This window comes from Mustela lutreola, chromosome 2 (assembly GCF_030435805.1).
Source record: "Mustela lutreola isolate mMusLut2 chromosome 2, mMusLut2.pri, whole genome shotgun sequence".
Lineage (NCBI taxonomy): Eukaryota > Metazoa > Chordata > Mammalia > Carnivora > Mustelidae > Mustela > Mustela lutreola.
Genome location: NC_081291.1, coordinates 175,296,646 through 175,320,779, shown reverse-complemented (window position 1 = coordinate 175,320,779; position 24,134 = coordinate 175,296,646). Strand labels below are relative to the sequence as shown.

Sequence of the window (24,134 nt, the reverse complement as noted above, 5' to 3'; positions counted from 1 at the left end):
GTAATCCGGGAAGTAGGCTCTGAATCACTGACTAGCAGCATTTGTTTTTAAAGACTTTAAAATGTTTGGGTGAATGGTAACTCTAGGGATATAAAGGTCAGTGGTACTGGGAAAAAATCTAGCATCACTATGGTAGGCAGAATTCTAAGATGGTTTCATGGTGTCTGCCCCTGATGTTATTCCTGTGATTACATTATGTTACATGACAAAAGTTATTTTCTGGATGTGATTAAGGTTACTAATCAGTTGACCTTAAGATAGGGAGACTATCCAGGTGCATCTGATCTAATCTCATGAGCTCTTTAAAAGAAGAGAGCTTTCTGTGACTGGTCACAGAAGGGAAGGTAAGAGATTTGAAGCCTGAGAAGGATCACCTCTACGATTACTGGCTTTGAAGAGGAAGCAAGGGGGCTGTGAGCTGAGGAATGCAGGCAGTTTCCAGATAGCCAGAAAGAAAATAGGATATCAGTCCTACCTGTCCAAGGAACTGAATCCTGCCAATAGGCTATATAAGCTTGGAAGCAAATTCTTGTCCAGAATCTTCAGATAAGATTCCTGCTCAGCTGACTCCTGGAGTTTGGCCTTGGGGTGAACCATGCAGAGATTATCACCAGGACCACTCAGCTTTCTGATCTGCCAAACCGTGAGATAATAAATGGATGGTGTTTTAAGCTGCTAAGTTTGTGGTAATTTGCTATGCAGCCATAGAAAACAATACAATAGATAACACAGGCTTTGAGCTTGTAGTAAGTTTTAAGCATATTCTGCTATTCTTCTCCATGCCCCCAGTTTTATTGAGATATAACTGACATACAGCACTGTGTGTAAATTTAAGTTACACTGCATAATGACTTGACATGTATGCATTGTGAAATGGTTGCCACAAGAAATTTAGTTAACATCTATCACCTCATATAGTTAAAAAAAGTTTGCGTTTTTCCTCGTGATGAGAATTCTTAGTATCTGCTCTCTCAGTAACTTTCAGATACACCAGACAGCAATGTTAACTATAGTCACCATGTACAATGCATTCCCAGGATTTATCTTATAAGTGCACGTTTGTACCTTTGACCACCTTCACCCAATTTCCCCACCTCCCACTTCCTTCCTCTGGTAACCACAAGAGTGTTCTCTTTTCCTATGAATTTTTTGTTTGTTTGTTTGTTTTTTGAGAATGCTTGTGTCATCCTTGTGCAGGGGTCATGCTAATGTTCTCTGTTTCATTGTACTGCTGAAGTGAGCATCCTGCTACCTTATTAAGGCTCCAAATCAGGGCACCTGGGTGGCTCAGTCAGTTGGGTGTCTGCCTTTGGCTCAGGTCAGGATCCTGGGGTCCTGGGATCAAGCTCATGTTAAGGTCCCTGCTTGGCGGGGTGTCTGCTTCTCCTTCTTCCTCTGCCTCTCCCTGCTGGCTTGGACTATCTCTCTCTCGCTCACTCACTCTTAAGTAAATAAAATCTTTTTTTTTTTTTAAGATTTTATTTATTCATTTGACAGAGAGAGATCACAAGTAGGCAGAGAGGCAGGCAGAGAAAGAGGGAAGCAGGCTCCCCCCTGAGCAGAGAGCCCAATGCAGGGCTCAATCCCAGGACCCTGAGATCATGACCTGAGCCAAAGGCAGAGACTTAACCCACTGAGCCACCCAGGTGCTCCACCCCCCCCCCCCTTTTTTAAAGCTCCAAATCGGGAAGGGAGGTTTTCCAGTAGCTGGAGGCACTCAGCACGTAAGATCATTGCACAGACTAACAGTGCCCTTAGTTTACGATGCTTTGCTTTTGTCCATCAATTTCTGACTACAGACAGGAAAATTTCAAAGAAAGAAAGCTCTAGATTTCCTATTGCCTGTGTTTTCAAAAAAGTCTTTAAGAGGGTCCTTGAGCACGGGAAGGTAATGAGGGCATCTTATCAGACCAGCATTAGCACTGGATCATTATGCAGTCAGATTAACCATTACCTCTGGTATGAGATCTGGGCAGATTTTGAAGAGAATGTACCCCAAATCTCTGCAGCCAGCCAAGATTTCAGATGGTAGAATTTGCTGAAAAGGTAAGGGGTGCCTGGGTGGCTCAGTCAGTTAAGCGACTGCCTTTGCATCTTGTCATGATCCCAGGGTCCTCGGATGGAACCCCACATCAGCCTCCCTGATCAGTGGGGAGCCTGCTTCTTCCTCTCCCTCTGCCTTCTTGTGCTCTTTCACTCTCTTTCTGTCAAATAGGTAAATAAAATGTTTAAAAAGAATAAATGCAGGCACTTTAGGAACTGGTCAACAAATCATTAATGAGGCTACTGAGGAATAGGAGAAATGAAGTTACAAATTCTTCTGCAGCTCAGAATCAGAGAGGATGGGCAGGGTTGGGTTAATGGGCAGCTCTTTCTCCAGCCATGCATGTAGAACACAAACGAATGGTTAGATATTTATTTGGGGTGCCTGGGCATGATTCATAAAGAACTTGTTCCTTATAAAATTTACTGCTGAATGACTCATTGTAGGATGATGATGAAGATAAATCTTCTAATTTAAAGAGTTAGGCAACCATCCTTTTAAAAATGGACTTTGTGAGGTATAGTTTACATACAATAACTGTATACTTTTTAAGTGTATAGTTCCTACGTGCATACACCCATATAACCACCACCACAGTCAAGATACAGCACGTTTTCATCTACCAGACGGTTCCCTTGTACACACCCCTTTGCTGTCAATCCTTCTCTCTACTCACAGCTCTAGGCAACCATTGATCTGATTTCTATCACTATAAACTTGTTTTGTCTCTCCAGCACATCATATAAAAGGAACCACACAGGATGTAGTCTTTTGTATTTAGCTTCTTTTGGCCAGCTTGATGTGAGAACCATGAGATTTGTCTACATAGTTGCATTTACTAGTAGTTATATTTTTATTGCTGGGTAGTATTTTATTGTGTTAATAGCACAATTTGTTAGTCACTCACCTACTGGTGGACATTTGGGTTGTTCCAGTTTTTGACTATTATGAGTAAAATTGCTATGAATAGTCTTAGTGTGGACATATGGTTTTGTTTCATTTTGGTAAATGGAGTAGGAGTAGCTGGATCCAGATGATAAGTGTATGTTTAACTTTAAAAGAAACTGTCTAACTGTTTTCCAAAGTGGTTGTACCATTTTTTCACTTTCATTGGCAATGCAGAGGAGACCCATCTACTGTCTATCTTCCCCAATACTTGATATTGTCAATTTTTTAAAGAGTTAATGTTTTTTCTTTTTAAAAGAGTTACTTATTTGAGAGGAGAGAGACAGAAAGAAAGGGAGAGAATCTCAAGCAGACTCCCTGCTGAGCATGGGGCCTGAAATTGAGGTACAAATAGATTAAATAGTTTTATTGGTTTGTCCTATCTGCTAAAGGGTAGATATAGAAAGTATATAGAAAGTCCTTATCAATTTCCATTATAAAAATATACACAGCATAAAGGGTCTTAGAGAGAAACACAAAATTTATTAATGTGTACATGAGGAGGGGAGTTTGTGAGGACGTTTGTGAGCACGTGTTAGTATGCAAGAGCGTACTGTGAGAACTCCTACCTCAGGGTCTTCCCAAATGCGGTGTTCTCCCTTGACCACTCCTCTTCACTTTTAGTGAACCTAACTTATCCATAGGGTTTAGTTTTTTGTGGGGGGTAGAGGGGCAGAGGGTGAGAATCTTTTTTTTTTTTTTAAATATAGGGTCTTTTAAAAAATGATTTTATTTATATATTTTGAGAGCAAGAGAGCGAGAGAGTGAGAGAGTGAGAGAGAGCACGATTGTGCAGGGGGAGGGGCAGAGGCAGAGACAGAGAGACAATTGCAAGCAGACTCCACGTTGTGGGTGGAACCCAATGCAGGGATCCATCTCATGACCCTGGGATCATGATCTGGAATGAAATCAAGTGGGCCCTCAACTGACTGAGCCACCAAGGTGCCCCAGGGTTTAGTTTTAATGTCACTGCTTCAGGGAAGCTTATTGTGTGCTTTCATATTATGTTGCTCTTTATTTTTTTCTATCACAATTGTAACCGAATTTACAAATATTTACTTAATGAATATCTTTCCCACTGTACTGCAGGCTCCATGGGGCCCATTTTTCACCATGTATCCAACATATAACAGTTTCTGGCATAGGGTATGTGCTATTTGTTGAATATGTGTATTCGTTGAATGAGTAAACAAATGAATGAATGAATATCCAAGACTAAGTAGGTTTCCTTTCTCAGATTGCTATTCTGAGAAATTCATTATTTTTGGTGTATGGGTCTATGAGTTTTTACAAAAGCAAAAAGGTAACTACCACAATAGTCAAGATATAGAACAATTTTGTCTGTTCCCTGTGCCCCTAACCCCTTGTAATCAAATTCTACCCTCCACTTTGACCTCTGGCAATTACTGAGAAATGCTTATTTCACATAATCCTAGGCTCTTCTTTTCCTTCATGCCTTGTGTGTATTTCAGCTGTAGCTGAAATATCAGTAGCACTCATATATTTTATCAGATAAATGAAATTTAGACTGTTGTCTCACATGGAATTTATGCTCTGCATGGAATCATTTCAGTAAATAACTTGACTACTTGTAAGTATAAAAAGAGAGACACTAGGTCAACTGGGTTTTTGTCCATAGCCTTTTTTTTTTTTTTTTTAAATTCTCATAGTAATTCTTAACATCTGCACACACCTCTATTTTACTACTCTGGTTTAATTCAGCCTTCATGATCTTGTCTAGATCATTGAGTTGTCCTTAGGTCATTGCATTGTCCTCCACACCAATTCTGTGACTCTAATACCTCTTTGCTTATACTTCATCTCTATGTTTCACCCAGGGTGAATTTAGCATGACTGTAAGATTTAAAGCTCTTCAGTGGGACCCTCTGGAGCTTCAGGACCCAGGCATGCTATTCAGAGCTCTTTACAAGGTTCCTCTTACTTCTTCAGGGTTATCCCTAGGTCTTTTTCCTTGAACCCTGTGATATTCTGGATGTCCCAAATTATTTGACATTTTATAAATATGCCATACATTTTGTCTTTATAAAAGTTTTTTGTTCATGCTGCCCTGAGAGACTTTCTTTACCTTATCTGTTCAGTGAGCACCTACGAACTACTGAAGACTATACAGGCTATCTCTTGCCTTCCCAAAGACCATTTGACTATTCCCTCTTTTGTCCCCATCATTGCCTGTCCACCCACCTGCCTAACACCCCTAGTTCCTTATTGCACACCTTTGTGCACATATTTGTCTCCACTTACTAGAAACACAGGTCTTTGAGGTCAAGCCTGTTGCTTATTCACCTTTGACTCCTCCATGCCTAGCACAGTGCCTGCCATATAGTAGGTGCTCAGTAAACATTTGCTGAATACATCAGTGAAAATGGTTGTTACTATATTATTACTTTATCACTTTGATAATATATAAAAACCTGTTTTACATTTATCTTTTTTTTGATGTTTTGGAAAATTTTATCAACTACTCTCCTTTTCATGAGAAGCTGATGATCCTATTTTGGGTAGTCACTTGAAGTTCTCACTAACCTTTCATCAGTCACTATTCATCTATATCTATGTGACCTGGTTAGTTGGCATTAGTTCAATTGGGCTTACCCAGGGTTGTCTGCTTGCGTATAGAAACTTGACTTGCAACTGTGGAAGTAAAAAAGGGAAAAACAGGGGATGTCGAAAGTGAACATGAATTTCCCATTAGTGGCTAACTCACTTTGAACTTCCTCTCCACTGAGGCTCAGAGTAAAGTCAAAGCTATCATTATGTGCTCAGGTTTGGACAAGTTACGGGTTCCCACTGTTAGTCAGCTATTTATCAGTTGTGTCCATTGTCCTATTAACTTTATGGTCTTTCACCCCAGGGATCTAAGTCCTAAGGTGTTTGGGTCCAATGTATTTGCCATTAAAGTGGAGATAGAGACCTTCTTTGTGAAAATGAAGACATTAAATCCTCTAAAAATATTCTGTTCAACCCATCACATCATATCACTGTAAAAAAAAACCAAAATGTAGGATGGAATTTTTATTAATAAAGCAATCATATTTGTGATCAGTCAGCTCTTTGTCAGGACTGAGGGAAGGTGGGAGAAGGAGAAAATAGTTTGTCTTCATCTCCTTATGACCAGGATTAGGGTCCATTGGAAATCTGCCTTCTCCCAGTTAAATGCCTGCAAGTATGATCTTGAGCTCTCTGGAAAGGAAACTGTTATCTCTTAGGACAGTTATATATTTGAGGAAGGATCTAAATTATAAAGAAATTTTCAGATTTTCATATTACTAATTAAGGCTGCAGTGATATTTCTTTCAAATTCACATTTTCAATAGGATCAATAAGGAAGCTTGTTAAAACAGACATCCCTGGTTTCTATTCCTGGATATTCTGGTCCAGTAGGCTTGGGATGGACCCTGGGAAGGTGTATTTTTTTTTTTTTAAAGATTTTATTTATTTATTTGAGGGAGAGGGAGTGTGAGAGGGAGTATGAGAGAGGGGTGAGGGGCAGAGGGAGAAGCAGAATTCCTGCTGAGCAGGGAACCCAATACAGGCCTCAATCCCCAGACTCTGGGATCATGGCCTGAGCTGAAGGCAGTCATTTAACTGAATGAGCCACCCAGGTGATCCAAGAAGTATATTTTTAACCATCTCTCTGTGTGATTCTGATGAACAAAGAAGGAAAATTCTCTCTCTCTCTCTTTTTTTTTTTTTTTTTTTTGGATTGTTGGAGCAGAACTGTACAATGGGATCATTCTGGAAGGAGTCCTTGGCATCCTGAGTTTGTTGACAGACTAAGGCACCTCCATAATAACAGGTTAAAAAAAACCTGGCAACATGTGTCCCAAATCTCATCTATTTTTGATGTCTGGATGTCCATTTGATCTTGTGGAAAGCACCCATGAGCCAAAAGCATAGGCGGCACCCAAGAAGGAGTCCACTGAGGGAAAGTATAAGGAGTGGGCTGGAAAACATACTATTAAATTTTTCTGGGATGAAGATTCCACTGAACTGAGTTTGTGGAGCACCACAGATGCAGCGGAGAGAAAATTGGGCTTGTATCATTGTGCCTTCAGGCTATGACTTCCATCCGGGTTATAAGAATAGTGCCGACCTAAAGTTTGGACATGTTTGATGCATGGCTTTACACATGAGATTGGAGGCAGAGCAGAAATAATAGATGGAGAGCTGCCCGAAGGGGTGGGCAGATACATGAAATGCTGTCTGTTAACCTACTTTCTGCTATGAGTTGAATTCCTGAAGGTTGGTTTAGTTCTCCAGGTTTGGTGCAGGGCTCCAAAAGGTAGGCATGGTCTCCATGTCTGTAGCATCTTTCTGCTGTATGAGCTCTGGAATTAGGGGTGTCTAGTGCAAGGGTGGAGAAGTGGTGGTAGCTGAGGATTTTCACTGAAGTTTTATTGAATAATAAATGACTTATGTAATATGGCTGAGAAACATGAAGTTTTCAGAGAGACCTTTAAAGCAACCATTGCCCAGGCACTATTTTGACCTTGGAGCTTTGATGGTCAAGGCAGCACACCCAAGCCCCAAGGAAGACTATAGAAATGCCTCAGCACATTTTAGAAACCAGAGTGTTATCTGTAGCAAGGATGGGGAATAGCTGTGGTTTGTTTTTGAAGAAAAGATTTCCTGAAAGGAAAAGAACAATTTTGTATCCTTTCTGGGGCTGAGGGAATTAGTGGACATTGCACTGTTTTTAAAAAGTGAGGCATAATTACTTTTAGGTTTGGAAAGTTAAGTCAGGGATTTATGGAATACAAGAAGGAAGGAACCTTAGGCGTATTGTGTTCAAGCTCCTGGAAATCATGTTCATCCTTCTCTTTCAAGTGCTTATCTGGTTTTAGTTTGCTAGACCAGGATAATCCAGTGCTACTTTCCCCTAATACATCACTGAACTTCAAATGTAAATGGGTGGGTGAAGACCTCTGGCCTGCCCCTTGTCTCTCTAGAATACAGTACCCCATTACCTGCTAGTGCCATGCCTAAAACGTTTTACTCAATGTTCTTGGTTAAGGAGTCACTTGGGTAGAACATAGTCCCACAGTCTCTCTTGTCTGCTCAATAGCGTTGGCGTTGGAGCTATTCACAGTAGAATGAGCATGTCCTGATTGTTTGACTTGTGCCATCCAATCTGTCAAGCCTTTGTGTTCTCCCTTATAAAATGTTATCACCCATAACTTGCATGGATTGAATAATATGTATGTAAAGCGTCTGGTGTACAATAGACCCAATAAATTGTATTGTTTTCCTTGGGTGGATAACATTTTTAGAACAGCATTACAATTACTCTCTGAAACTGATTGCACTCTCCCAAGGTAGGACAGACACGAGGGTAGATTTAACAGGCGACACTGAGAAGAAAAACAAATCTAATTTGGAGGAGTAGGTAAAGCTGAGCCTGTCAAAAGCAAACAACCTGAGGCATTTCTCTTCATAGATCGATTCCTACCTGTCTGTACTTTGGCAAAAGCATATGTGGGCAAATATGTTATTTGACACTGTCCTAAAAAGGCTGCGCTTCAAAGACAATGCTCGTGTCCCTGGCAAACACTCTGTAAAGGTTAGGTTCCTTTAAAACATGCAGACACAAATTTTCATGTTTCCTGCAAATTAAGTTTTAGTATGTATGTTTTACTTGCTTTGTTTCTTTTGCACCACTCTGTGGGAAGCTATTATTGTCTCTGAAGCATTCATCTTGATTCTAACTTTCACCCTTTGGCTTCTGCCCCAATGTTTTCTACAACATGGCCAGTGTCTCCTTTACCCACTCCAACCCCCCAACCTCCCACCCTATGTACACTTTATTGGAAGGGTATCCAGAATGGGCAGCTTTTCACTATTGTAGAATCAATGAGATTTACATAAACCCTTTTATTTTATAAACTGATTTATTTTACAAACTGATTTAAAGCATGGCATGCTTTACTCCTCCTAAGAACCCTGTGTGGTAGGTTACCTCAATTCTGATAATGAAGAAATTGGGGTAGAGAGAGGTGGTAAAGCAAATCGTGTCAGTCATGACATAGTTCATCATATCTTTTATTAATCCTCTGAGTTAACTATCATACGGTATCATCTTCTTTGCAGAGAAAAATCTTTTATTGACCGGTAAGTCCTATAATTTGCATTTTATAAGTTCTGGTTCTAGGCATTGTTTTAATTAGGACAGTCCTTTCATAAAGTCTACCATATTGTTCTGTATATGTCTATATTAGGATAGTCAGAAAAGGGAAATCGTCTTAGTAAGAAACTTCAGAAACTGCTGAGTATCAAAAAAAGTAGAAGGAAATACATTATTTAATACAGAAAAGAGAACATTTGAGTTACTAAAACAAAACATGATTTGAATAATTATGAGTCTATGATCCACATGAGTCTACGGTCTTGCCAGTGAGATTCCCTGAAGGCTATTCTAAAACCTTGCTGAGCAACCAGTGGAACAAAATTGTTGAAGAAACAAAGGCTATTCTGCCAGTTCCCTGTTGTGGTTGTGAGATAGATTTTATATAATAAACTTCTATTTAAAGTATGGACTGTAGCTGATTTTATTCTGCAGCTGATTTCTTTAATTCTAAAGGAAGAACTCTGAACACCGTTGACCCTTAGGGAGCTATAGTTTTAGTCATATAAATTATTTAAATGTCACACCATTCTTGAAAGATTAGTAAATATTTTTCCTTTTTTGTCATGGGAGAAGCCCATATATGAATAATAATAATAATAAATATGGTGCTTTAGAAAGTTATTTTCTTCTCCCCATAGTATTTGTTACAACTGAAATTTATATTTTAGATTAGTAGAATTGGCCTAGGGAGGTAGCAGAGGAAAAGGCAGGCCCTGTGGTGCTTCATGGTTATTCCACAAGTGAAATCATTCCTCTGGTTTTGGTTGGTGACTGAATAGCAGACCCTTTTATCTGAAGAGTAAGAGGCTATGGTTGCCAATGGAGAGATATGAAAATTCTGGCCCCCAATGTATTATATTTCTACTCTTTGTTTTCATATCTCTGATGTATGTGTACCTTCCCACACAGACTCGCACATGCTTTATACGTACCCATTATTGACTTTAAAGTAATATGACTTTCTTTTTTGACAAACATGCCTGGATTTGTATATCCAAATGCAGTTCATCCCCTTCAAAATAAAAGTGTTTTTCTACATTATTGCCATTTTTAAGATTTTGGGATTTCACTATTTTGAAGCCTTTTGTTTTTTAATACCTTCAAGGTGTTAACTTTTGCTTCTTAGAGTGGAGTTTATTTTGGAAAGAGCGGAGAGTCATTTGGTGAGGTAGATGACCATGCCAAGCAACACAGACTGTGGTAAAACATCAGCTGAGAATATGAGCAATCCTGCCTGAGCAATCCAATTTCTGGTTGTTCTAATTTTTTTTTTAATAAAGAGCTTTTTATGAAGAAGAATGAGTTTTCTGATCTCAAAGCCTCCTTTTTGCAGAGTCAAAATATCAAGGATCTGCCTGATTGAACTCAACCTAGCCTTACAGACTTGATTTCCCATGACACTGCCATTAACTGTGGCCATGTGAACTACATGACCTTCCCTCAGTACTCACCAGCTCTGTACCTTTGCCTATGTTGTTCTTTATGAAGAAGGCTTTTCTCCCTATTCTCATTGATTTCTATTTACTACTCCTTCATTTCACAAAAGTTTTAATTTGGCCATCATCGGTCCTGCTTACTTCTTACTTATCTTTAAGGATCTATAGAATGATAGTTCCCATATCTTCTCAACGGGGAATTAATCTCTGAGTTTCCCTAGTACTGTGTTGCCTTCTGTTTTGTCGTATAGCTATTAGATTCTAAGCTTTTTGTTTAAGTGCCTTCAGTTTTGTAGGACTAACATCTAGCCCAGTTTTTTTTTCCTGTTAAATTGGAGTCATAATAACAGATCTATTTTCTTCTTTCTTCTTACTGACCCTCTGCAATTCGTTTGTATTCACTTATTTAAAAATAACTTACAGATCAACATCTGTGCAAGCAATGAGCATATAAAAATTAATATGATATGTTGCTCCTGTGGTATTCATAATTTACTAGAGGAGCTAGTAACCTAATGAAGTTATTACGAATTAATGGGTCAAGCGCTGTTTTAGAAATAAATACAGGGTTAAGCTGTGACTCAGAGGAGAGAGTAATCAATTCTGCAGTTGGGTGCTTGGGAGCAGCTCCATTGACCAGAAGACACTAGCTCTGGTTCTCTAAGGACAAATAGGTGTCACCAAGTAGACAAAGATCAAGAGGGCATTCCAGAGAGGGAAAGATATATAAAGGCATCAATATGTAAGAAAGTATTGTATCTTTAGTCAACTGCAACAATTTGAAATCTGGATGGTAAGAAATGTGATGAGAGAGAAGCAAAGGGCAGATTTTAGAGAGCCCTGTGTGCTCTGCAAAAGATCCTGGACTTTGTGTGGTTGAAATGGAACCACCACCAACTACCTGTAATTAAATCACAGGTAATGGGATTGGGTTGTAATTTAGAAAGGTCTGGAGCAGTGGGGATTGATGGAAAGATCAAATGCAATAATACATGCTCCAGAATAAAATATGATGCATCTCACAAAGATGAGGACTTATCAAATGATGGAATCTGTAATATAACATAGTTTACATATTACCTGAAAGAAAATGTATCAGCAATGTCTGTCAGATGAAGACCTATGTTTTCTCCAATGGATCCAGAAAAAGTATGTGACTTTAATAGAAAGAATTAAAGAAATGAAAATTCAAACTAACTTGATTATTTTTGGTTCAGAATCTATGGGATACAGCAAAGGCAGTCCTAAGGAGGAAATACATAGCCATCCAAGCCTCCCTCAAAAAACTGAAAAATCCAGAACACACCAGCTCTCTTTACACCGTAAAGAACTGGAGAATCAACAACAAATTAAGCCAACCCTGCACACAAGAAGGGAAATAATCAAGATTAGAACAGAGATCAATGATATAGAAACTAGAGACACAGTAGAACACATCAACGAAACTGTTTTCTGTTAAATCTTAAATCCACGCGCAGTGAACATGAAACACCCGTGAAAACTGGACTTGGTGGACATGGTGGCAGTGAGATGGAAAGGAGTGGGAGAAAGCCCCAGACGAAGGGGGTAATATTAGTGCAGGACTTTCACCGATCCACGCCCTATACTCTGCAACTGTCTTTAGCAGAGAGTGTGCCTTTGCTCCCCAGAACCCTATGAAAAGAGGGCAGCCTTTCCTCTCCTCAGGGGCATTCAAGGAAAGCACTGTCTGAAGTCTTCCTCTCTCATTTTCCTTCTAGGCCATAGAGGGCCAACCACCATGGCTTCAAAACAGTGTTGCTTTGCTAATTTCCCACAAAAAGTAAGATGTGGAGGAGCCTAGGTGTGTTGCTTGCATATGGCAACATTATAAGCAAGAACTTGCCATTTCCTCTTGGCTGCATGCACATATTGCCCCAGGAAAATTGGCCCAGGAAAACCCTAGGACTGACCACACCTTTGGATAATATGGGTTCATCAGGTGGTCAAGAGAGAAGGATACAAACAAAAGGCAGAGATCTAAAACAGAATTTTGTGTGGCTTGACTTACAAGAGTTTAAGAACTGGAATGGTGGGAAGTGAGATTGGAGTAAGAGGCAAGAGCTGGATCTTGGAGGGTCTTGAATTCTGCTCAAAGGAGCTGATATGTAGGAGAGAGAGACCCCCAGAAATAAGTCAATTACAGGAGAACCAGGATTCCGTTGTAATTTAGAAGGACCTGAGGCTGCGTGGAGGGTGGGTTGTCCTCCACAGCAAGCCTAGGGAGGGTAAGATTTGAATTTCCTGTTTGTCCAGTAAGAACATATGACACCTTGTAAGGGTGTTTACATTATACTGTTCTTTGGGTCCAGGAAAACAACTCAGGGATTTCATTGGTAGCAAGATGTCAGGTCTTCATTACCCTGTCATCTTTTACTACATATGAGCCTTCTTCATACCAACCTCTCAGCTCTAGCCTGAGAATCATTCATTCTTATCCCAGATGGGAGGAGGAGCTGAGAACTGGAGGTTCCAGGGGGCTCCATTAATCACCAAGGAGAGGCAGCCAGCTATAAAACCCACACCCCATACTGAACCAAGTGTGAGTTGGGTACTTTTAAAAGGGTGGCTGAACCCCAAAAAACACCTCACTCTAATTTTGCCCTCCCTACCCTTAGGTTAAAATGAGTCAAACCAGGGAGTACTCACACAGTGTTGAGGCAATCTGGTTCTTTACAAAGAAGGAGGCTTCATGGTCATTATTAGGGAGAAAGGAAGTTTTCCTGGGGGTTCAGGAATTTTCTGATTTTTCTATTTTTTTCCTACTTAGATGACTCCATTCTTTAGCTTTCACTCTAATTTAGTTCTCCCCATAATAAATTTTGGCCTTCAGAAAACCTGTCACTGGGCTGAGCACTTAATAGATCCTCGAAATTTGCCAATGAACTTATTTTATTTATTATATATTTTTTAACTTGTTTTAAAAAGCTAAGTCAGAATGAGGAAGCAAGATTTAGATGTAGTAGCTTTATTGGTTACTGGAAGTAGAACAACAATCTACATTGCTGTTGTCACTGACTCTCTGGGCCAAAAGGCACCTTAAAGTCTCTGTGGCTCTAGCTTGATTCCACCCTAGGACGCCAAGCGGCAGTTACCCAGCTTGTGAGTAGGTGGGGTGTGGGGATCTTCTTGCTTTCTCAGGCAGCTCTTCTGACAGAACTGAACCGTGTTTCACATAATGGTCACCCACTACTCATAGTCCCATTTTCCTACACGGAATAAATTTTACCCTTTTTTCATAAGAGGAAAGGGAGACAAACTAGGCTACCATGACAAACACGGCAGCCTTTGCCTCTGGCGAATGCTAGGAGCAGTGCCATTTGTTCGGCAATAATCACTCCATGGTTCAGTTTTTTGCCCTTTGCAAATAGTGTTCTGCTTCTTTCCTGTCCTCCTTTCTCTCCCCTTTAGCCCACTTTTCCAATATGTAAAATATTTAAAATCTGATCTTTACCAGCAGTAGCATAAATTCTAGGTTCTTAGCCCATTCCCAATACAGAGCCCCATACACAATCCTACCTTGAGGTTTGCAATATGGACTGAGCGTCCATGAATTGAACTTTGGTGTAATTTTTTCCCTCCTTGGTGAGACGTTGTAGCTTTGCTGAGAAGGATCTGATGGAGGGGCAATATCCAGACCTCCTGAATATCCTGACACCATGGCATTTCCAAAATCTTCTAAGTCACTTTTCAGACCTTCAGGATTCAGTCTCCTTGCTCTAAGATGACTGTCCAAACTGTCTTAAAATATCAGGCTGGTCACAGTTCAAGATGCAGTTTTGAATGATTGCCTCTCTTTGGGACCTTTCTCCCTGTCTAAAACAAGTAAGTGGGTGGGTGGACGTCTGTAGCAAAATATGGGAGGAAAAGATGGGCCAGGTGGATGGAATTGTTTCTCAGCGTGGTTGGTTCTCACAGCTTTTTAAGGTTGTTTTGTTTCTACACTTCTAGCCCTCTTTTGACCAACTCCTTCCCCACCTCTTCACCCTAAACCCCCAGAAACCACAACAACAGTCAAATAATTAAACACATGAAACAAATAAAACTGCCTCTGTGTGACTATGCCTCTCTGGTCACGCCAACTCTGTGAGAGATGCTTCCCAGTAAACAGAAACAGGCAGAATTTCTCGAGAGAGTCAGACACACAACGGACTCTGCACCCTCAAGGCAGAAGGGAGAGGAAAGGCCAAAGCTTCTGGAAGGGTTTGGGCCTGTTGGTACTTGGAAACTGGGGGGAAGGTAGGGCAAAGGCACTCCCAAGAATCCTGGCAGACTCCAAGGGGAGGGAAAACCTGTGTTTGCAACCATCAGGCTGAGAAGTGACAGGTTAAAAAGGAGATATAGGGTCTAGGATTTTTATTTTCCCTTCCAGTTTTATTGTAATATAATTGATATATAACCTCAGATTGGCTGAAGATGTGCAATATAATGATTTGATATACATATGTATTGTAAATGATTACTGCACTAGGTTTAACATCTATCACCTTGAATTTTTTGTTGTTGTTGTGAAGGGAACTTTTAGGGTCTAGTCTCTTGGTAACTTTCAGAAATGTAATACAGTGTTGCTAACCATAGTCACCCTACTGTACATTATCTCCTCAGAACTCATTTATCTTATAACTAGAAATTTGTGCCTTTTTGACCTCTTTCACCCATTTCCCCTACCTATATGACTTACCTGTGGCAAACAGCAACCTCTTCTCTATTTCTGTGAGGTTTTTTTTTTTTTTTATTCCACATGTATGTGAGATCCTACAGCATTTGTCTTTCTCAGTCTGACTTATTTAACTTAGCATAATGCCCTCAGGATTTATTCATGTTGTAGCAAATGGCTGGATTTTTTCCTCCCCCCCCCTTCTTCTTTAGGATTTTCTTCTTTTTAGTGGTTGAATAATATTCCTCTGTGTGTGTGTGTGTGTGTGTGTGTGTGTGTGTGTGTGTGTGTTGAATTTTGAGTTTTTTAAAACTAAAGAATGGGTGACCTCAGAGTGTCTGCACATGCTAAGGGGAGGGGAGTGGGTGAAGATATAGGAGAGGGAGGAATAATGGATGAAACATGGTTCTTTCAAAATGCAGAAGGGGTGGGGTCCAGAGTGTGGGTTGAAACAATTGGAGAAGAGAGAAGAGACTCTGCTGTCATTGTAAGGGTGGGGAGGATAATGGAACTGCTGGAGTGGATGCAGATAAAAGTTTAGGCAAGAACATGAGTGAGAATGTGGGATGTTTCCCTGATGGTCTCTAATTCACTGTGACATGGAAGAGAGGTTGGTGGCAGGATTTCTTAGTAAGCTATTCCCCTCTGAGGGCTCTGGAACCATTGAGCTAGAGTGACAGCTGGATTTGAGCACAACCTCATTTCTCACTCCCCTCACTCTCCAAAAACATGGAATAAATAGTGTGTGTGTGTGTGTGCACGCATGTGCATGCGTGTGCATGTATGTGTGTGTTCACACACACTTGGGCACCATGTGCACTGTGTCTGGAGGGAACTGAGTGGGAGGCAGCATGAGGGATACTTTATCTTTCTGTGTGGCTCTCTACATGCCTCATCATCCCTAACCTCCACCTCACCTTCTTCCCCTGCTTTCTTCAGGACCATTCTGTCTTCCATCTCTTCATTGTTTTTTCTTTCCTTCCATTGCAGAATATCTGCCTTCAACTGGCCACCACAGATGATTTCATTAAGTATCTGTTCATATTTTTTGTTATGAATGCTGAAAGTCTGATAGTTCATCAATATCATGAATTCTTTTCCTTCCACAAGGCTTTCTTTTTTTTTTATTTTTTTTTATTTTTTTTATTAGTCTCGCTCCTTTAATCACGGACCCTAACAGTGTGTGGGAGGCCATGATGCACTGTTAGACATGGTTCTTCCCTTCTAAAAAACAGAGGCCCAAATTATACAGCAAGTGGAAACAGAACCAATTTTTAGAGATGGTGATCTTTCATATTCATCTTACTGTTTTTGTTTTCACTTTTCAAATATTAAGCCTGGGAAAGATGTGCTGAAGACCCTAAAAGAAAGGCTGAAAATATAATATGCAACAGTTACCAAAGGGAAGCTCAAAATTAGCTTTCTTAATGAAACCACAGGTTTCGTTCAGTAAGTTTAACATCCTGCTTGAATCAGGAAGCCTTTGGACTCAAGTCCGCAGCTGACAACATGACTCACCTACTAGAGAAATTGATTAAGAACATTAAAGGAATTTTTAAATTGTGGTAAGGTATACATAATATAAACCTTGTCATCTTTACCACTTTTAGGAGTAATGTTCAGTACTATTAAATATATTCACATCGTTGTGCAAGCAATCTCTAGAACTTTTTCATCTTGCAAAAGTGAAACTCTATATCGATTAACCAAAAATTCCCCATTTTCCCTTCCTCTAGCCCCTGGCAACCACCATTCTCCTTTACTTCTCTATGAATTTGACTATTCTAGGTACCCCGTATAAGTGGAATCATACAATATTTGTCTTTTTGTGGCTGGCTTATCTCACTTTATGTAATGTTCTCAAGGTTCATTTGTGTTGTAACATATGTCAGAATTCCCTTCCTTTGTAAGGTTGCCTAATATTTCATTGTATGTGTATACCACATTTTGTTCATCCATTAATCCACTGATGGACACTTGGGTTGCTTCTATCTTTGGCTATTGTGAATAATGTTGCTGTGAACATGCATGTATAAGCACCTGTTTGAGTCTCTACTTTCAATTCAATTTGAATTTGGGTATATACCTAGAAGTGGAATTGCTGGATCATATGATAACTTTATTTTTAATTCTTTGAGATCCTGCTATTATTGTTTTCCATAGAGACTGCAGCGTTTTACATGCCTACCAAGAGTGCTCAAGGATTTCAATTTCTCCACATCCACACAAACATTTGTTATTTTTAAAAAGATATTTATTTATTTGAGAGAGAGGGAGAGAGAAAGCACAAGTGTGGAAGAGGCAGAGGCAGAGGGAGAGGGAGAACCAGACTCCCTGATGAGCAGAAAACTGGACACAGGGCTTAATCGCAGGACCCTGGGATTATAACCTGAGCCAAAGGCAGATGTTTAACTGACTAAGCCACCCAGGCACCCCTTCTGTTTTTTTGTTAGTAGCTTACATAATGTATGTGAAGTGGTTTTGATCTGCATTTCCCTAATGATTAGTAATGTTGAATAATTTTTCATGTGTTTATGGACCATTTGTACATCTTCTTTGGAGAATTACTTATTTGAATCCTATGTCCATTATTTAATCAGGTTTTTTGGTTATTGTTGAGATTAAGAACATTTTGAGATTTGTATGACATGTATCTAGAATGACATAGTAGAATCTATTGAAGTCCAAGAGTTTTATTTTTCTCCAGTGACTCTATCACAGTTCCTTTTGACAAACACAGTGAGCTCCTTGAGATAAATTCCACCACTAAGTGTGATTGTACCCAGTTTTAATTTTAACGTATGATAATTTGGATCAGCTTTTTAAAAAGATAAACCAGATGCTAATATCTCTTGACATAACCAATATGAAGGTATTCTTTATCCTCTGTGCTGATGACATGGTCCTGCATGAATTTTTTTAAAAAATTATTTATTTATTTGACACACAGAGAGAGCACAATCAGGGAGAATGGGAGAGGGAGAAGTAGGCTCCCTGCTGAACAGGGAGCCTGATGTGGGGCTTAATCCTAGGATCCTGGGATCATGACCTGAGCCAAAGCCAGATGCTTACCAGACTGAGTCACCCAGGCACCCTGAATTGTTTGTTTTCATCAGGATAAAAAGCTCAGTGTCGAGTATGCAATTTTTATAATATGTTCCTGGGAAGTAGAGCTATATGGGTCTGTTGAATAGCTAAGCAGAGTTATATTTCCAGGGTTCTAGGGTGGTCCAACACCACCCACCGGAACCAAGGAGCTTCAGTACTGTTGCAAATGAATGGCTCCAGAGGAGCCCTATTGAAGTTCATAAGTGGTAGGTCCAGATGATTGCAAGCTTCTCCCCTAAAAATCTTTCAGGCCAAGGATATCTCTTAAGTACCATAGGTACAGAAATTTAGGACTTTGCTCTACTTTTTTGTGCCTTGGAGACCGATTCAAACCTGCTTTTTTGAGAAAAGTCTTACTTACCTATAGGTGTTTTTAGCTCCCTCTCTTAAGGTCATACTACTGGACAAGAGCATGAATCAGACTTTCATTTTCTCAGTGTCTACACATCTGTAGTCTGAGCATGAGAATCTCCTTTCAGTCAGCCACAGAAAATAGGTAGGAAAATTATGAGTTCACCAGTAAACTAAGTTTTGGATTGTCTTAGGTAGAAACCTGTGAAAGCTCCAATGAGAGAAATGACATGTGAGAAGTACAGCCAAAACGGGATGTTAAGCATTCATCCTTTTAGTTTCTCTGATCAACTTGCTGGTATTGAGTTGAACTAACCCAAACTTGGTTCTGTGATATATGTTCTAATTCCACTTGGAAAATTCTGTGCCCAAACTAAGACCTAACAACATTCCTTCAAATTTTATTAAGGACCTCTATAAGAAATAGGACATATAGAACACTTTGTGTTTTTCTTTTCTTTTTTCTTCCTAAAAAAATGGATGAAACTGCAATTAACACTGTACTATTACTATGTATATAAAGTTATACCACCTAAGTCATTTTCAGAGGTGAAAAGACTTTTCCAAAAGTAGATTTACTTGCTTACTTTTTTTAAAAACAAGAATAAGGTTATGTATTTTACCAAATTTATGTATTCTATGGTTTTATTTGTTTTTGCCTTTGCTGCAGGAAGATAATTTTAAAACTCAATTCTCCTTTTTTTTTTTTTAAGATTTATTTATTTGTGAGAGAGAGATAGAGAATGAATGGAAGGGGCAGAGGAAGAGGGAGAGACAGCCTTGGGCAGACTCTGCGCTGAGCACAGAGCTTGACATGGAGTTTAGTCTCATGACCTTGAGATCTCCACCTGAACTGAAACCAAGAGCCCCATGCTTAGCCAAGTGAGCCACCCAGGGACCCCTCAATTATTCTTCCAGTCAGAATTTTTTTTAAAGATTTTATTAATTTATTTGATAGACAGAGATCAGAAGTAGGCAGAGAGGCAGGCAGAGAGAGGGGGAAACAGGATCCCTGCTGAGCAGAGAGCCCAATGCAGGGCTCGATCCCAGGACCCTGAAACCATGACCCGAGCCAAAGGCAGAGGCTTTAACCCACTGAGCCACCCAGGCACCCCTCAGTCAGAATATTTTATGTCAATATTTGCTGACTTGGCTTTTTTTTGGTTTGTGTATTCTTTTTTAACAACTTGATTGAGGTAAAATTCAGGTATAAATTAGTTATTTAAACTGTATAATCAATACTTTTTAGTAAATTTATAGAGTTCTGCAGCTATTATCACAACTCTATGCTAGAATATTTTCATCATCCCCAAAAGATCCCTTCTCCCACCCCAGGCAACCATTAATTTCTGCCTCTGTAGATGTGCCTATTTTCGATATTTCATGTAAATGGAATCCTACATTACTGGCCTTTGTGCCTGGCTTCTTTCACTGAGTGTAATGTTTTCAAGGTTCATCTATGTTGTAGCATTTATCAGTTTTTCATCTCTTTTTATTATTAAATAATGTTCTATTGTATAGATATACCACATTTTCTTTATCCATTTACCAGCTAATGGACACTTGGATTATTTTTGGGTTTTGGCTATTGACTAATGCTTCTATGAGCATTCATGAACTAGTCTTTGTTGTAGATATGTTTCTATTTATCTTGGGTAGATAACTAAGAGTAGAATTGCTGAGCTTATGGGTAATTTATGTTTAACTTTTTATAAACTGCCCAACTGTTTCTGAAGTAGTGGTACCATTTTACATTTCCATCAACAATGTATGTCCATTTCTTCATCAACACTTGCTATTATCTGCCTTTTGGATTATAGTCCTTTTTGTGGATGTGAGGTGGTTATGTCCTTGCAACTTTAATTTGAATTCCCCTAGTGACAAATGGTATCTCTTCATGTGTTTATTACATATCCATATATCTTTTTAGTGAAATGTTCATTCAAAACTTTTTTCTATTTTTAAATTTAGCTGCTCATTGTCTTATCATTGAATTGTGAGCATTCTTTATTTTATTTTATTAATATATAATGTATTATTTGCTTCAGAGTTACAGGTCTGTGAATCATCAGCCTTATATGATTCACAGCACTCACCATAGTACAATGTCCATCACCTAGCCACCCTATCCACCCCCAACCCTAGCAATCCAGTTTGTTTCTTTAGACTAAAAGTCTCTTTTGGTTTGTCTCCCTCTTGATCCCATCTTGTTTCATTTTTTTCCCTCCTTTCCCTGAATTGACACCCTGCCCTGCCTCTTGAATTCCTGATATCAGAGAGATCATATGATATTGTCTTTTTCTGATTGACTTATTTCGCTTAGCATAATACATTCTAGTTCTATTCATGTCATTGCAAATGGCAAGATTTCATTTCTTTTGATGGCTGTATAGTATTCCACCATAAAGATCACATCTTCTCTATCCTTCATCTGTTGATGGTCATCTAGGTTGTTTCCATAATTTGGCTATTGTGGACATTGCTGCTATAAACATTTGGGTACACGTGCCCTTTCAGATCACTACATTTGTATCTTTAGGATAAATACCCAGTAGTACAATTGCTGGGTCAGAGGGTAGCTGTATTTTCAACTTTTTGAGGAACCCCCATACTGTTTTCCAGAGTGGCTACACCAGCTTGCATTCCCACCAACAGTGTAGGAGGGTTCCCCTTTCTCCACATCCATGCCAACACCTGTCATTTCCTGACTCGTTCCTTTTAGCCATCCTGACTGGTGTGAGGTTGTACCTCATTGGGGTTTTGATTTGTATTTTCCTGATGCTGAGTGATGTGGAACACTTTTTCATGTGTCTGTTGGCCATCTGGATGTCTTCTTTGCAGAAATGTCTGTTCATGTCCTCTGCCCATTTCTTGATTGGATTATTTGTTCTTTGGGTATTGAGTTTGCTAAGTTCTTTATAGATTTTGGATACTAGCCCTTTATCCTATATGTTGTTCACAAATATCTTCTCCCATTCTGTCAGTTATCTTTTGGTTTTGTTGACTTTTACCTTTGCTGTGAAAAGCTTTTGATCTTGATGAAGTCCCAATAGTTCATTTTTGTCCTTGCTTCCCTTGCCTTTGGCAATGTTTCTAGGAAGAAGTTGCTGTGGTTGAGTTCAAAGAGATTGCTGCCTGTGTTCTCTTCAAGTATTTTGATGGATTCCTGTCTCACATTGAGGTCTTTCATCCATTTTGAGTCTATCTTTGTGTGTGGTGTAAAGAAATGGTCCAGTTTCATTCTTCTGCATGTGGTTGTTCAATTTTTCCAACAACATTTTTGAAGAGACTTATTCCCATTGGACATTCTTTCCTGCTTTTTCAAAGATTAGTTGACCCTAGAGTTGAGGGGCCATTTCTGGGTTCTCTATTGTGTTCCATTGATCTATGTATCTGTTTTTGTGCCAGTACCATAGTGTCTTGATGATTACAGCTTTGTAATAGAACTTGAAGTCTGGAATTGTGATGCTGCCAATATTGATTTTCTTTTCAACATTCCTTTGGCTATTTGAGGTCTTTTCTGGTTCCATATAAATTTTAGGATTATTTGCTCCATTTCTTTGAAAAAAATTGATGGTATTTTGGTAGGGATTACATTAAATGTGTAGATTGTTCTAGGTAGCATAGACATTTTCACAAATTTTGATCTTCCAATCCTTGAGCATGGAATGTTTTTCCATTTCTTTGTGTCTTCCTCAATTTCTTTCCTGAGTACTTTATAGCTTTCTGAGTACAGATTCTTTGCCTCTTTGGTTAGGTTTATTGCTAGGTATCACATGGTTTTGGATGCAATTGTAAATGGGATTGACTCCTTAATATCTCTTTCTTCTGTCTTGTTTTTATATAGAAATGCAACTATTTTCTGTGCATTGATTTTATATCCTGACACTTTACTGAATTCCTATATGAGTTCTGGAAGTTTTGGAGTGGAGTCTTTTGGGTTTTCCACATAAAGTATCATAACATCTGCAAAGAGTGAGATTTTGACTTCTTCTTTGCCAATTTGGATACCTTTTATTTCTTTTTGTTGTTTAATTGCTGAGGGTAGGACTTCTAGTACTATATTGAATAGCAGTGGTGATAGTGGACAGCCCTGCTGTGTTCCTGACCTTAGGGGAAAAGCTGTCAGTTTTTCCCCATTGAGAATGATATTCACTGTGGGTTTTTCATAGATGGCTTTGATATATTGAAGTATGTACCCTTTATCCATACATTGTGAAAAGTTTTGATCAAGAAAGGATGCTAGGGCACCTGGGTGGCTCAGGTGGTTAAGTGGCTGCCTTTGGCTCAGGTCATGATCCCATGTTCCTGGGATCAAGTTCTGCATCATGCTTCCTGATCTGTGGAGAGCCTGCTTCTCCCTCTCCCTATGCCTGCCACTCTGCCTAGCTGTGCTCTCTATTTCTCTGACAAATAAATAAATAAAATCTTTAAAAAAAAAAAGAATGGATGCTGTACTTTGTCAAATGCTTTTTCAGCACCTATTGAGAATATTATATGGGTCTTGTTCTTTCTTTTATTAATGTATAACACACTGATTGATTTATGGATGTTGAAACATTCTTGTAGCCCAGGAATAAATCCTACTTGGTCGTGGTGAATAATCCTTTAATGTACTGTGGTTCCTATTGGCTAGTATTTTGGTGAGAATTTTGTATCTGTGTTCATCAAGGATATTGGTCTCTAATTCTCCTTTTTGATGTGGTCTTTGTCTGATTTTTGGGATAAAGGGAATTCTGGCCTCATAAAATGAGTTTGGAAGTTTTCCTTCCATATTTTTTGAACAGTTTCAGCAGAATAGTTATTATTTAGTCTTTAAATATTTGGTAGAATTCCTCTGGGAAGTTGTCTGGCCCTGGGCTCTTGTTTGTTGGGAGATTCTTGATGACTCCTTCAATCTCCTTACTGGTTGTGGGTCTGTTCAGGTTTTCTATTTCTTCCTGGTTCAGTTTTGGTAGTTTATATGAATGTAGGTATGCCTTCATTTCTTCAAGATTGTCAAATTTGCTGGTGTAAAGCTGCTCATAATATGTTCTTATAATTGTTTGTATTTCTTTGGTGTTGGTAGTGATTGCTCCTCTTTCATTCATGACTTTATTAATTTGGATCCTTTCTCTTATCTTTTGTAAATTTCTTTTCAGTGTTCCAAAATTCATTGTTTATGCACCACACCCAGTGCTCCATGCAACATATGCCCTCCACAATACCCACAACTAGGCTCACCCAGCCTCCCATTCCCCTCCCCTCTGATACCTTCAGTTAATTCCTCAGAGTCCACAGTCTCTTATTGTTCATCTCCCCCTCCAATTTCCCCCAACTCCCTTCTTCTCTCCATCTCCCCATGCCTTTTCTTTTTGATAAGTCTGGCCAGGAGTTTATCTATCTTATTAATTTTTTCAAAGAACAAGCTCCTAGTTTCATTGATTTGTT

General features: G+C 39.2%; 1 pseudogene; it reads right to left on the bottom strand.

The window, feature by feature from the left end:
• Positions 1-1,151: 1,151 nt before the first annotated feature.
• On the bottom strand, positions 1,152-1,252 carry LOC131826237 (U6 spliceosomal RNA; annotated as a pseudogene).
• Positions 1,253-24,134: the final 22,882 nt, after the last annotated feature.